General features: G+C 46.3%; 1 protein-coding gene across 2 annotated transcripts in view; it reads right to left on the bottom strand.

Moving 5' to 3' along the window:
- Positions 1 to 13,196, bottom strand: part of LOC143742423 (NLR family CARD domain-containing protein 3-like) — a 59,555-nt gene that overhangs the window by 44,866 nt on the left and 1,493 nt on the right. The gene's annotated exons all lie outside the window — the stretch shown is intronic.

Here is a 13,196-nt window from a genome sequence, read left to right as displayed (position 1 = left end):
GACCGTGAAGAAATTTATAATGTTAAAATGCTTTCTAATTCAAATAAATGCTGTTCTTATAAACTTTCAATTAATACAAGAATTCATAAAAAAATCAAATTTTGTTTCTAATATGCAACAAATCATCATATTAGAGTGATTTCTGAAGAATCATGTGACACTGAAAACTGGAGTAATGATGATAAATTCAGCTTTGATCACAGGAATAATTTACACATTCGATTCACATAGTATAATATTTCACAATATAATTTTTTTGCTGTAGTTTGGAACAAATAAATGCAGGCTTGGTGAAACGAAGATACTTATAAAAGAAAACATTTAAAAAAAATCTCACATTTCTAAAACATTTAAACGGTAGTGTATTTGAAATTAAATAAGTTAAAGTTTAATAGTCCTTTCTACTACTTTTGATCAAGTTTGTATCCTTTTTAATGCACAATTGTTATAAGACAATTATTGCATTTGTGCTCAGGAGGTTAAAGGAAATTCTTAAAGGCATAGTTCACCGAAAAATTAAAATTCTACATCATTTACTCTCCCTCAAATTGTTCCAAACCTGTATTAGTTTCTTTCTTCTGATGAACACAAAATAAGATACTTTGAAGAATGTTTTTTTTGGTGAACTATCCCTTTAATGCATGCTCAACTCACTAATTTCAGTAAATCATAAAAGACTATTTGTTCTCCTCAATAGTGAAACGCTCCATAGCCTTGATGAAGGCTCTTCCAGAGATGTTCCCATCACCTGTAGCCCCACCAAAAAAGATGGGACATGCAAGTGAAGCAATACTGCACATCCTTGAGGTAAGACATACAACCTTGTTTATATTTCTACAAGACCAAGAGAAATAGAGAAGTGGTCATTTATATCAAGATGTGTTTGTATTTGTAGCCAACAGAAAACCCAGATTCCTTCCTCAAGGGGAGACCACTCTTCAGTCCTTTCCTGATTGTGTCAGAGGACAACTGCATGTTGGCCATTGGGACTACACCTGTGACAACCTTTCCACAAGAAGACCTCCACAAAGGTGTGCTCTACCTAATGGCATACTATTATGCACTTCATCTTGTGTACCCAAAATGTGTTGCAACTTTACTGTCTGTGCTTCAGACAGAAGTAATTTCAGATGCAATACATGGGCGTGATGCAACTTCTTCCTACAAAAAAGCCACTTTGGAGTGGAAAAAGCTCATTGGGGAGTAGTGAAAAAGTAATTTGGTCTTTTGATCACTAATTGTTGACAGCAGTTGTTTTCATTGGGTTTTTATAGACAGCAGTTGGTTAAATTCTAAAACAAAATAAAAATTCTGTTTTTCTTGGTCTCTTTATTTTATATATATATATATATATATATATATATATATATATATATATATATATATATATATATATATATATTCACTTTCTCAGTGATGTATCTGTGTAACCTTTGACCAAGCTACCAAACTTTGTTTTAATAGGCTTATCAATTGCTGTGATATGATGCATTGCTGTAATTTTTGAACAATGATTTCCTTTTGCTGTTGGAGTTAATAAAGCAATATTAAGAGCATGTTTGTTGTACCAGATTTATTAATTGTATCTCCGTTTCAGAACTTATTTTTAGAAATAGTCTAGATTGAAAGGGGACATCCATATTAGTTAGTCTTATTTTAAGACTTTAAATACTCATTTAAAACCAAACCTTTCCCTCAAAATAAGCCTGACACTCTTAAAATGTGTATATATATTCTTATATCAAGATATTTTTACCAAGAGTATTTTAAAATAATCACAAATAAAAAAATAAAAAAATACTAGATTTTACTATTTTTGCATTGGTTTCAAGATATTTGTACAGTTTGAATCAAGTTAAAATATCTAAATTTACTTCATTTTTTCTTGTTTTAAGATTTTAAGAACTTCTTTTATCACAAGTTTCTTTGTCTTGTTTCAAGATGTCTTATCAAGTAGAATTTTCTCACCCCATTGGCAGATAATTTTGCTTGATTTTAGTTTTTTTTTCTTAATTTAGGTTTTATTTTCTTATTTTTGTATGTCGATTTTTTGCAGTGTAAAAAAGCTGAAAGCAACTTTCAGCAAAGTCTAAGACTGATTCATAAGTGCTGACTGAAGTGGCACTTAAGTGTTGTGAATGTCTCGGTTACGTATATAACCCTCGTTCCCGGGGACCGTTGAGCTACGCTCCCCTCGCATGTTGCAACTCGCCCGCCACCTTCTCCTTGGAGTCAGAAGCTTCTGAGGTCGCTTCATTCCACTTATTACTTCTGGCCTGCTCAATCGTGCTGCTGACGAGCCTCACGACAGCCTCTGGCCCAGGGAGAGTGAAGACTCCATCCTCCAGGCGGTCCAGCTGTTTGGGACCACTTCGGGCCGCAGTTACATCTGTTGCCCTTCCGGACTCATCCCTCCGCCAGTAATTTTTTTCTTCTGTCCGAGTGGACATCCCTTGACACGGAAAGACTCTAGCCACAGTTGGCCCTGGGGCCTCCGCAGAAATGCATTCCCCAGTGAGCTTACCTGCACACAACTGCGCTAAAGTCAGAGAAGAGATGGAGCGGGTTTTGCTAGTTGCCCCATATTGGCCCAACCAGACCTCTCCTTTCGACAGCCCTTCCTGACTCCTTCCTCTGAGTACATTATTAGGGTTCAGGCATGATGGCACCCGCGTTTACACCTTGGTCTTTTTTAGGTTTACACCGAGTTCCAGGTCTGGTTCTAAAAGAACGGGACGCGGAGGTTCTGGTTACTACCGCAAGAATTATTATGCCATAGAGACCATCAGTTCTGTGAGAGCACCCTCTCAAATGGAACCTATTTGTTGAATAAAGTCTTCTCTCCATGAGGAGATCCCGAAGGTGTTTGATCACCTCAGTGCTTTCTTCCTGCTGATGGGTTGGAGTGGGGGCTGTCTCCTATACTTAAAAATGTGGTTGCCTCTGTTTTGACGCACATCATGATGCATTGGATACAAATCCGTGGGAAGCACAACTTGATCGTCAGGTTCTAAATCCGCCTTAAACATGCTGTAAAAATGGATCAGTTGCGTATTTTGAGCTAAAACTTCACATACACACTCTGGAGACTTTAGAGACTTATTTTACATTTTGTAAAAAGGGGCATAATAGGTGCCCTTTAACACAAAGGTAATAATAGTATGTCACTGTGTAGGCATCTTACAACAGTTCCCAGACGAGCGATTTATAGATTACCATGACTGAATATGCTAATCAATGACTTGAAGATAGTTAACTCCACATCAGCTACATAAATTCATCAACTAACCATTCAGAAACGTCCTGTTGTATTCTACATGTCACTTCTTCTTGAGTCTCTCCATCTTTGTCGGACTCCGGATTGAACATAAAAGGCTAAAAGTTTTTGAAATTTTCAGTGCATGTCTTTGTTAGGTAATTTGTGAGGGAGCTGCTAACACACACAAGCTCTTAAAGCTCCGTCTTCAGTGCCGGGAGCAACAGCTCATTTGGATTTAAAGGGACACACAAAACATGGCATATTTTTGCTCACCCTCAAAACGGGACAAATTGAACATGCTATAAAAATTATCTGTGGGGTATTTTGAGCTAAAACTTCACATACAAAGTCTGGGGACATCAGAGACTTATTTTACATCTTAGGGCCATTATAACTCCCTTTTAAATACAGTCTTAAAGGGGGGGTGAAATGCTCAGTTTCACTCAATCTCATGTTAATCTTGAGTACCTATAGAGTAGTATTGCATCCTTCATATCTCCAAAAAGTCTTTAGTTTTATTATATTTATAAAAGAAAGATAGGCTGTACCGATAGGTGTGTAGGCCTACTGGAACGGTATAACTTATAATTTAAACAATATAAGGGCTCGTTCATACAGAACGCGTTTTTGCTCACAAAAGCGTGAGATGGGCAGTGAAATGGGTGAAAAACATAAGGTATCGAGCGTTTTTTTTTTAAATAGAAATGATTTGAACTTGAGCGCAGTGTTTTTAGAACACCATGTCATGCGCGAGTTTTACAACATTTGTGTGTTGTAAACAGACAGACTGGTTTATGAGGACATGATTTATTTTTACAATAAACAAACTGACACCTACAGTGGCCAGCTAAACAAATGTATTTAAACACACACCATACATCGCATGCTCCATAGATACATTAACTGTATGTGATCATGTTGTTTACTTTCTGTGCTTACACGCCGATAGTTAACAACTCACAGACATTTGAAGCAGTTTTACTCACCGCCTGCGGTTCCAACGCACGACTGTGAACCTTTATCGTTGGGACTGCTCCATCTTTGAGTATTAGGCGATCTGCAAATCCGGCGTTGAACTGGGCCTTGTTTATAAAACTATTACTGTCGAAATGAAGGGAACAAAGAAAAACACTTGCACAACTCCGTTGCTGCTCTGGAAAAACTAAATCCATCCACAGGTCCCTTAACGCTGGGTTCTTTGGAAATTTGTGCAATGTTGTCTTGCCCTGGCAACCAAAAACACACTTTTTTGGTGCCATTTTTTTAATTGCAGCGCAGCCGAGCCCAGCGCTCTGATGGGCATAGGCGTACTCTCGCACGCACTAGGCTACAGATGCGCGCGCGCCCTTCCGGGAGAAGTGCCCTTAAGACCCGTATAAGGAAATTCCGGCGACTCTGACGTCACACTGGCCCGTATTCCAAAAAAAACTTTCCGAAACTTGTGACAAACCGGAAGGAGTATTTTTGGAACAGAATTACTCCATCAAACTTAGAACTTCATTTTTGAAACTTTGTCCATGTTTAGCATGGGAATCCAACTCTTTAACAGTGTGAAAATCTCACTATGCATGAAACAGCATTTCACCCCCCCTTTAACAGTTTAAAGCCACAGAATAGAGTCTCTCATTTTCTTTCACTTTTGTTTCTGGGTTAAATCCTTGTCAGCATTTTTTGTGTTATTTAAGGAAATTGGGGGGAAACCACAACTTGACTTCACTGCAAAATCCTCAGTGTTAAATTAATACCTCCAGAGGTATTTCTATTTACATAAGGTGTGGATAGTCTCTACACAAATATCGAGACCCACCTTGGCCTGCAAGCTGTCCGAGACAGAAAGTTAAGAAATATCCAGATACAACACGACCCAACAAGCGAATATTAAAATCTTTTAGAACTAAATCTCACCCAAAATGATTTCGAATTGAAGTGGGAGTACTTTCTACAAATAAAAGGAACGGCCATGGGCAAGAAATTTGCACCAACGTATGCCAACATTTACATGGCCCAAAGGAAGGAAATGGTCTTTCCCAAATGCCCCAAAATTCCTTTCAGCTATTACATATATTTGGATGATACATGGGTAATATGGCAGTACAACCTAAAGGACATTAAGGAATTGATATCAATCTTAAATTCTCATTGTAACTAAATAAAAGTCAAATCTTTAGTTAAAGAGGTCATGAACTGAGAAACCAAATTTTCCTTAAGGTTTTGACATATAAGACGTCATCATATTATAAGAATAGAATATCCTAACATTTTCAGAACTGAACTTCCTTGTTAGTCCAAAATCAGCTTTTATTGATACCAGGCCCAGTGAACGACTCATTCTGGAATGTGCCTCTTTATGACGTAATAAGGTAGAAGAAATACAGTCTGCCTCTGCAGAAGAAAATCAACTTTGGCCCCGCCCACTGGCGTTAGTGAGATGAGGAAGAGAGAAGAGCACAGGGTCACTCACTGGACTAAAAACAACATTACCTTCCAAAGGGTCCTAATGCTTGGAATGTGGTTGTTTATTTTCAACAATGTGAATGTCTCAGTTGAACATTATTTATTCGTATTCGGTACATTTCACTGGATTCTTTGGTAAATCAGTTCACAAACTCGGCTAAATATTAAAAACTAAATATTTATATTTATATATGTTTGCACAGTTAGTTATGATGAAAGCATTCGTTAGTGTGCAGAAATCGAGTTGCAATGAGATATCGCTGCATACATGTCTGTGATCGGCTACATGATTTGCAACCTTTCATGCCATGTTCTAAATAAATGCCATAGATCAAATTGTAACGCTATAATTATCACTTTTCAAGAGTAGATAACATTGAGAGCTGTAATAGCAAAAACATGCTAAAAGTTTCCGTGAGAGTTTCACATGTAATACTTGCTAATTCATATGCAAAGTTGTTACCCAATCACAGCAGTGGCATTTACACTGAAGTCTCACGGAGACACGCCCCTTCAAACAGAGGGTTCACACCAGAGGATAAAATCAGCCTTGGAAAATGCCTTTTATTTCTAAATTATGACAATTTTTTAAGTAAAAGCATACTAACATTATAAGTGTACCCCAAGAAACATTATCAAACAATAAAACAATGCAGTTTATGACCCCTTTAATCATCAACAGTAGACTTTTTGGATACCACAGTGTATAAGAGGGAAGATCAACCATCACTTGGATATTAAAGTTTTCTTCAAGAAAACTGACACACGCAATTCTACACAAAAAAAGTAACCATCCTCACATACCATTAAAGGTATCGTTAATTTTCAAATTATCAGATTTTCCAGAATATGTACCCATGACTTTGATTTTGGGTTGGCCCAGAAAACGTCTCGGTTACGTATGTAACCCTCGTTCCCTGAGTAGGGAACGGAGACGTTACGTCGGATGACGACGAATGGGGGTTTCGCTTAGAACACCTATCGACTTCGAGTATTAAAAGACGAGCCAATGGCGATGAAATGCCATGGGTCTGCGGAATTTGCATAGCGTATCTCCGCCCCACCGCGTGGGTATAAAAGGAGGACGCCGGGAACATGCAGGTATGTCTTCGCTGAGGAGCCGAGGCTGAACTCAGGCGTCTACCCAGCGGTACAGCGGAAGTGGCAGGGAGACGTAACGTCTCCGTTCCCTACTCAGGGAACGAGGGTTACATACGTAACCGAGACGTTCCCTTTCACAGTTACGTCGGATGACGACGAATGGGGGTCCCCGTGTAATCACGCCACCTTCACAGCTGTCTTCCAGTGCCCTGCGAAAGTCTGATCCCCCTGTCGTGATACTGGCACTGACGAAGGAGTCCTACTTAACACAGGAATACCAAGGTACACTGGGAAGCATATCTCAGAGGAAATATGCCGCAGCATGCCTACCCGTAGGGAGGACTTAAGAACACACATATGGCCGGAGGGCTTCATATGGAGGAACGCCGGAGTGACCAGCCCGAGGGGTGGCAACTTTCAACTCCAGGAGTGGCAAGGTGGCTTGCCGAGGGAAAGACACATGCTCAAGGAGGCATTAAAATACACATGTGGAATACAGTGGAATACACATGTGGGGGTTACTCAGAGGAGGAACCATGCACACGGAGGCACCTAGCCGACGCACAGGCAATAGACACTGGCGCCAGCGTCAACAGTGCTGGAGGAACTCAGGGCTTCAGAGAGGAAAGCTCACCTGAGGAATATCGCACGTATCCAGTCCGGTGAGTGGAATGGCGAGCAAGCGAAGACACCTGAGCGGGTCCAGTACTAGCCGACTGAAGCGAGTACATGAGAGGACACAGGCTCCACTCGGAGATTATAATATCTGGCGAATGTGTTGGGTGTCGCCCAGCCTGCAACTCTACAGATGTCTTCCAGCGAGGCGCCATGCGCTAGGGCCCAAGAGGAAGCCACACTCCGGGTGGAGTGGGCTGTCACACCAAGGGGGCACGGTCGGCCTTGCTGTTGGTAAGCCAAAGCAATGGCGTCCACTATCCAGTGGGACAACCTCTGCTTTGAGAGAGCCTTTCCCTTCAGTCTCCCTCCATAACAGACAAAGAGCTGGTCTGAGGTCCTAAAACACTGCGTTCTGTCACGTAAGCACGGAGAGCGCGTACTAGACAGAGCAGTGCCAAGCGCTTGAAGGTTCACCACGTGGTCCCGGAAGGGAGTGGTGGGAACCTTGGGCACATATCCAGGCCGGGGTCTCAGGATCACGTGAGAGTGACCGGGCCCGAATTCCAGGCAGGCTTCATCAACGGAGAATGCGTGCAGGTCCCCTACCCTCTTGATGGAGGCCAATGCAACCAGGAGCGCTGTCTTCATAGACAGGAACTTAAGCTCAACTGATTGCAGAGGCTCAAAGGGAGCCCTCTGCAAGGCATTTAACACCACTGAGAGGTCCCAAGAGGGAACGAGAGGAGGGCGAGGAGGATTCAATCTCCTCGCTCCTCTCAGGAACCTGACGATCAGGTCGTGCTTCCCCAGAGACTTACCTTCAACTGCTTAGTGATATGCGGCGATAGCGGCCACATACACCTTCAGGGTGGAGGGAGACAGCCTTCGCTCCAGCCCATCTTGCAGGAAGGAAAGCACGACACTGATCGAGCATCTCCTGGGGTCTTCTCGGCGAGAGGAGCACCAGTTGACAAAGAGATTCCACTTCGACGCATAGACATGTCTCGTGGACGATGCTCTAGCGGAAGTTATGGTAGCCGCCACCGCTGGTGGCAGGATACTCAAACCTGCCTCGTCCCATCCAGGAGCCACAAGTGGAGCCTCCAAGATCGGGTCGAGGGTGCCAGAGGGTCCCCCGTCTCTGAGAAAGGAGATCCTTCCTCAGAGGATTTGGCCAAGGAGGTGCTGTCGCGAGGAGTATCAGTTCGGAGAACCAGGTCCGGGTGAGCCAGTACGGCGCAACCAGAATGACCTGCTCCTCGTCCTCCTTGATCTTGCACAAGGTCTGTGCGAGAAGGCTCACTGGGGGAAACACAAATTTGCGTAGGCCCCGCGGCCAGCTGTGCTCCAGTGCATCCGTGCCGAGGGTGGCCTCGGACAGGGAGTAATACAGGGCGCAATGGGATGAGTCTTGGGAGGCAAACAGGTCTCTCTGTGCGTCCCCAAACTGGTCCCAAACCAGCTGGACCGACTGGGGATGGAGTCGCCATTCGCCAGAGATGGGCCGAAACCGTGACAGCTCTTCGGCTGCAAAGTTCCGATCTCACGGAATGTAGATAGCACGAAGGGACCTCAGGTGCTTCTGACTCCATAAGAGGAGGTGGCGTGCAAGTTGCGACATACGGCGGGAGCGTAGACCACCCTGACGGTTGATGTACGCTACTGTGGCGGTATTGTCTGATCGGACTAGTACGTGTTGACCCAAGCGCAACTCCCGGGAGCGGCGCAGGGCAAGGCGTACTGCCGGCAACTCGAGGAAATAGACATGCATACTGCTCAACACTACATGTGAGAATCACTGAGCTTCAGGAGCAACCTTGCTCAACACCTAAGTGTGAGGAAATTCACTGAACCTCAGGAGCATTTCTGCTCAACACCTGGGTGTGATAAATCTCACTGAACTTTTCAGGAGCATCCCTGCTCAACATGAGAGTGTGATAGCATGTCCATTGCGCATGGCGCCCCAGCCCGTGGAGGCATCTGTTGAGACAACAGCATGCCGGGAAGCTCGTTCCAGGGGCACTCGGGCCCGTAGAAAACTGAGGTTCGACCACGGGGTGAGTACTGACGGCAGGTCGGAGTAACTGGTACTCGGAGGGTGCCGTGATGCCATGCCCACCTCGGGATTTGGTCGCGAAACCAAGCTGAAGCGGTCTCATATGAAGCAATCTGAGCGGCGTACCGCGGCTGCAGATGCCATATGCCCTAGGAGCCGCTGAAAAAAAAACTTCAGTGGAACCGCAATCTTGCGCTTGATAGTCTCAGGCAAGTCAGCAATGGCCGAGTGGAGAAGGCGACCAAGTCCATACCGAGAAAAGAGCTCCTCTGCATGGGGTAAAGTTACTCCGTTCCCAGTTGACCCGAAGGCCCAGACGAGCTAGGTGCCGGAGCACTGGGTCCCTGTATTCGCAAACCTGGTCCCAGGAGTGAGCTTAAGACAGCCAGTCACCGAGATAGTTCAGGATGCGAACCCCGTGTTCCCATGGAGGAACAAGGGCCGCCGCAAGAACCTTTGTGAAGGCGCGAGGAGACAGGGCTAGCCCGAATGGGAGAACAGCGTACTGATATGTGCGCGCCCTGACAGCAAACCGTAGTAATGGTCTGAGTCGAAGGAGAACGGAAACATAAAAGTAGGCGTCCTTCAGGTCGAACGCTGCAAACCAATCCTGTGGCTGCACACATCCAGAAATGCGTTTGGCCAGGAGCATCTTGAACGGCAGCCTGTGAAGGGAGCGGTTCAGATGCGTAGGTCCAGGATTGGCCGTAACCCACCAGACTTCTCCGGGACAATGAGGTAGGGGCTGTAAACCCGGACCTCATTTCGGCAGGAGGGACAGTCTCAATCGCACCCTTCGCCAGTAGGGTAGCAACATCCACTCTAATGATAGGGGCATAGCCACCGACCAAAGTGGAGTGGACTCCCCTGAAGCGGGGAGGAGACCGTGCGAACTGAATCGCATAGCCGAGCCGATGGTTCGCGCGACCCAGCGGAACAGATAGGGAAGCTCTAGGCAGGCTCCCAACTGTGCCAGCGGCGTCAAGAACCACAGACGTCCCCCCGGTGGTGCAGCGGAGCGGAATGACCGGCCCAGACGTGGACGGCATAGCGGCCCGGTGTGGGGGCAAGGTCATAACCGCACCCTGACAGAGGAGGCCAGGGAAGGACCAGCGTTCCACGGGGGCCTGCTCTGTCAGGGGTCTGGCGACAGAGGGGGACAGGGGCGAAGCGGTCCGTGGACGGCATGCCGTGTCAACCGCCTCTGGGACAGAGGGGGACGAGGAGAGCACGGCTAGTGGGCGGCGCTCTGTGTCGTCCGAGAACTCTGTATGCTCAGAGACGAGAGAGTCAGTTCTTTCTGAATAAGGATTCTTCCCCAGCCCTCCACCGGGGAAAGGAGTGGCCCTGCTACCAGCTCCTGGAAAGAACTGAGTCTCATCTCTGAGCAGCCCATCTCAAAAGTGCTGCTTAACCGGCGTTTACCGGGGGGCGGGGCTGGAGAGGGCTGTGGCATCCCCCCTACGGTCTTCCAGAGCCAGGCCTGGGTGAACGGGCGGGGTTGGAACCGTGGGAGGGAGCCTTCGGCGGTGGGCAGACTGAGGGATATGAGCGGACGGCAGGGCCGTCGGTCAGAATAACCTCAATCTGCTCACGGGCGGTTGAGAACTGTTGGGCATAAGCACTCAACCGCACCGCCTAAGAGGCCGACCTGGGAGATGGGGGTGTCGAGCAGACGGGTCCGCCTGACATCGTGCACATCAGACCGGTCAGCCCCAGACTGGTGAACATCACCTGACGCCGAGAGCGTATGGCCAATTTCGTCGCTCGGGAAGCAAAGTCAGTGGCGGCGCGCAGCTCACTGAAGAGCCTCGGGTCAGTCCCGCCCTCCTGCATGTCCATGAGCATCTGGGTCAGCTAGACCAGCAGAACGGTCATGGGATGCAGTGAGGCAGCTGCCTGTCCTGTGGCACTATAGGATTTCGTCACAGATTAGTGTAGACGAAAAGAACTACAGGCTTTGGACAAGGTGCCTAGAATTGCGCCGGGAAGCACTCTGAGGACATAGTAGCATGGCAACAGAGCGTTCAGCCGGGGGAACCCCAGTGTACCCATGGGCAGCGGCCCCTGAGGGGAGGAAAGGCGGATGAGACAGACGAGAGGACCCAAGATCTCATCATGCACGTCCGGGAGGAAAGATATTGGGGTTTGCCGTGGACGCGTCGGCGGCCTTACCCAAAACCAATCGTCCCGGGAAAGTATGGCCGTCATCTCCGGATCATACTCAGGCACAGCCGTATGCACACCAGAAGGTGGCAGCTGTGACGAGTCGTCATTTCCAGAAGAATCAAGCCCACCTAGTGATGCTGCTACAGACACAGCATCGTCCTCTGTAGCTTCAAATGAAAACACACGGGCCACCCAAGGGTAGACTCATGGAATCATCAGTTCGCTAGCGGGCAACGTCATTAAAGAGGGGGGGGGGACTCGGGCGTGGACACAGAGTCGGCGCCTTGTTCCAGACCAACACCCTCAGGTCACCCTGGCCACCAGCCGAAGATCGGGTGGTGGATGAGGGGACTCTCACTCTTGCGAGTTCATCGAGTCTCGACCTATATATGACGCGATGATCACGTTCCCAGAGAGAACATGAGTCATCCACGAGCGCTGTTCAAGCATGATCAAAGCCCAAACACACTAGACAGCGCTCGTGCCCATCAGAGTCTGATACCAGTCCGCTGCAACCAGAAATGCACGGGCGAGCCGTCTTTAAAAATACGTGTCGTGTGCGAGCTCTTTTATGAGAGGAGAAAAAACTCTGCGATGTTGAAGCGCACAGGGAGACACGCACGTACTGGCAGATCACTGCACAGATCAGCAGGCACTGTGAGCTCGCTGCAGATCGCCGTCACACCAACACCGGAGAGAGAAGCTCGTCTCGTAGAGCGAAGTCAGAGATGGCTGTGGAGTGAAGAAATACTCTTGGCTCTGAAGCGAAAACATATCTGCATGTTGCCGGTGTCCTCCTTTTATACCCACGCGCAGGGGCGGAGATACGCTATGCAAATTCCGCAGACCCATGGCATTTCATCGCCATTGGCTCGTTTTGTAATACTCAAAGTCGATTGGTTTTCTAAGAGAAACCCCCATTCGTCATCATCCGACGTAACTCGGAGTGACTACGAAAGGGAACTCTCTTCCAAGCCCTTTGCAGAAGGGACTACTCCAAACAGCTACTAAGACAAATCTACAAGGAACATGAACAGACAAACAAGGACCAAAAAGAAAAATTACCCGTAGAAAACCAAATCATAGCACCAGACATTCACATACTCCTCCATTGCTTGCTTGCTTTCTAATGCCGGCCACTTTCTGTGTTCTGTGACTTTGTGCCTGACAAAATAAGTAAGAGTGAAATACAACTATGTATTACGTTTGATAAACGACAAAGGGCAACGGTGTTTGTTTAAACAGCAGCTTGAAAAAGATAACCGCGTCACGCGTTAACATGCGTTCATATGCACGTACACGAAATAAAACGCGCACTTTCCAGCAAAACACCTGTGGGGACCAGTACAATATGGGTGTAATGGGACTCCTCAATATAGGTGCACATACTTTTAAAACAAGAGAATGATTATCTAGACTCCAAGTCAGTTTAGTTACAACTCTGCAATAAAGCAAGATGGAAAGAAATGTATTGACATTGACTATTGATTTACAGGCTATATTCCATTTAAAATGTTGATTGGCTGGACATACTGGTCA

Source organism: Siphateles boraxobius, unplaced genomic scaffold, assembly GCF_051911475.1.
Source record: "Siphateles boraxobius isolate OS27281-9 unplaced genomic scaffold, OSU_SipBor_1 19, whole genome shotgun sequence".
Classification (NCBI taxonomy): domain Eukaryota; kingdom Metazoa; phylum Chordata; class Actinopteri; order Cypriniformes; family Leuciscidae; genus Siphateles; species Siphateles boraxobius.
This window is presented reverse-complemented; position numbering and strand designations above follow the sequence as displayed.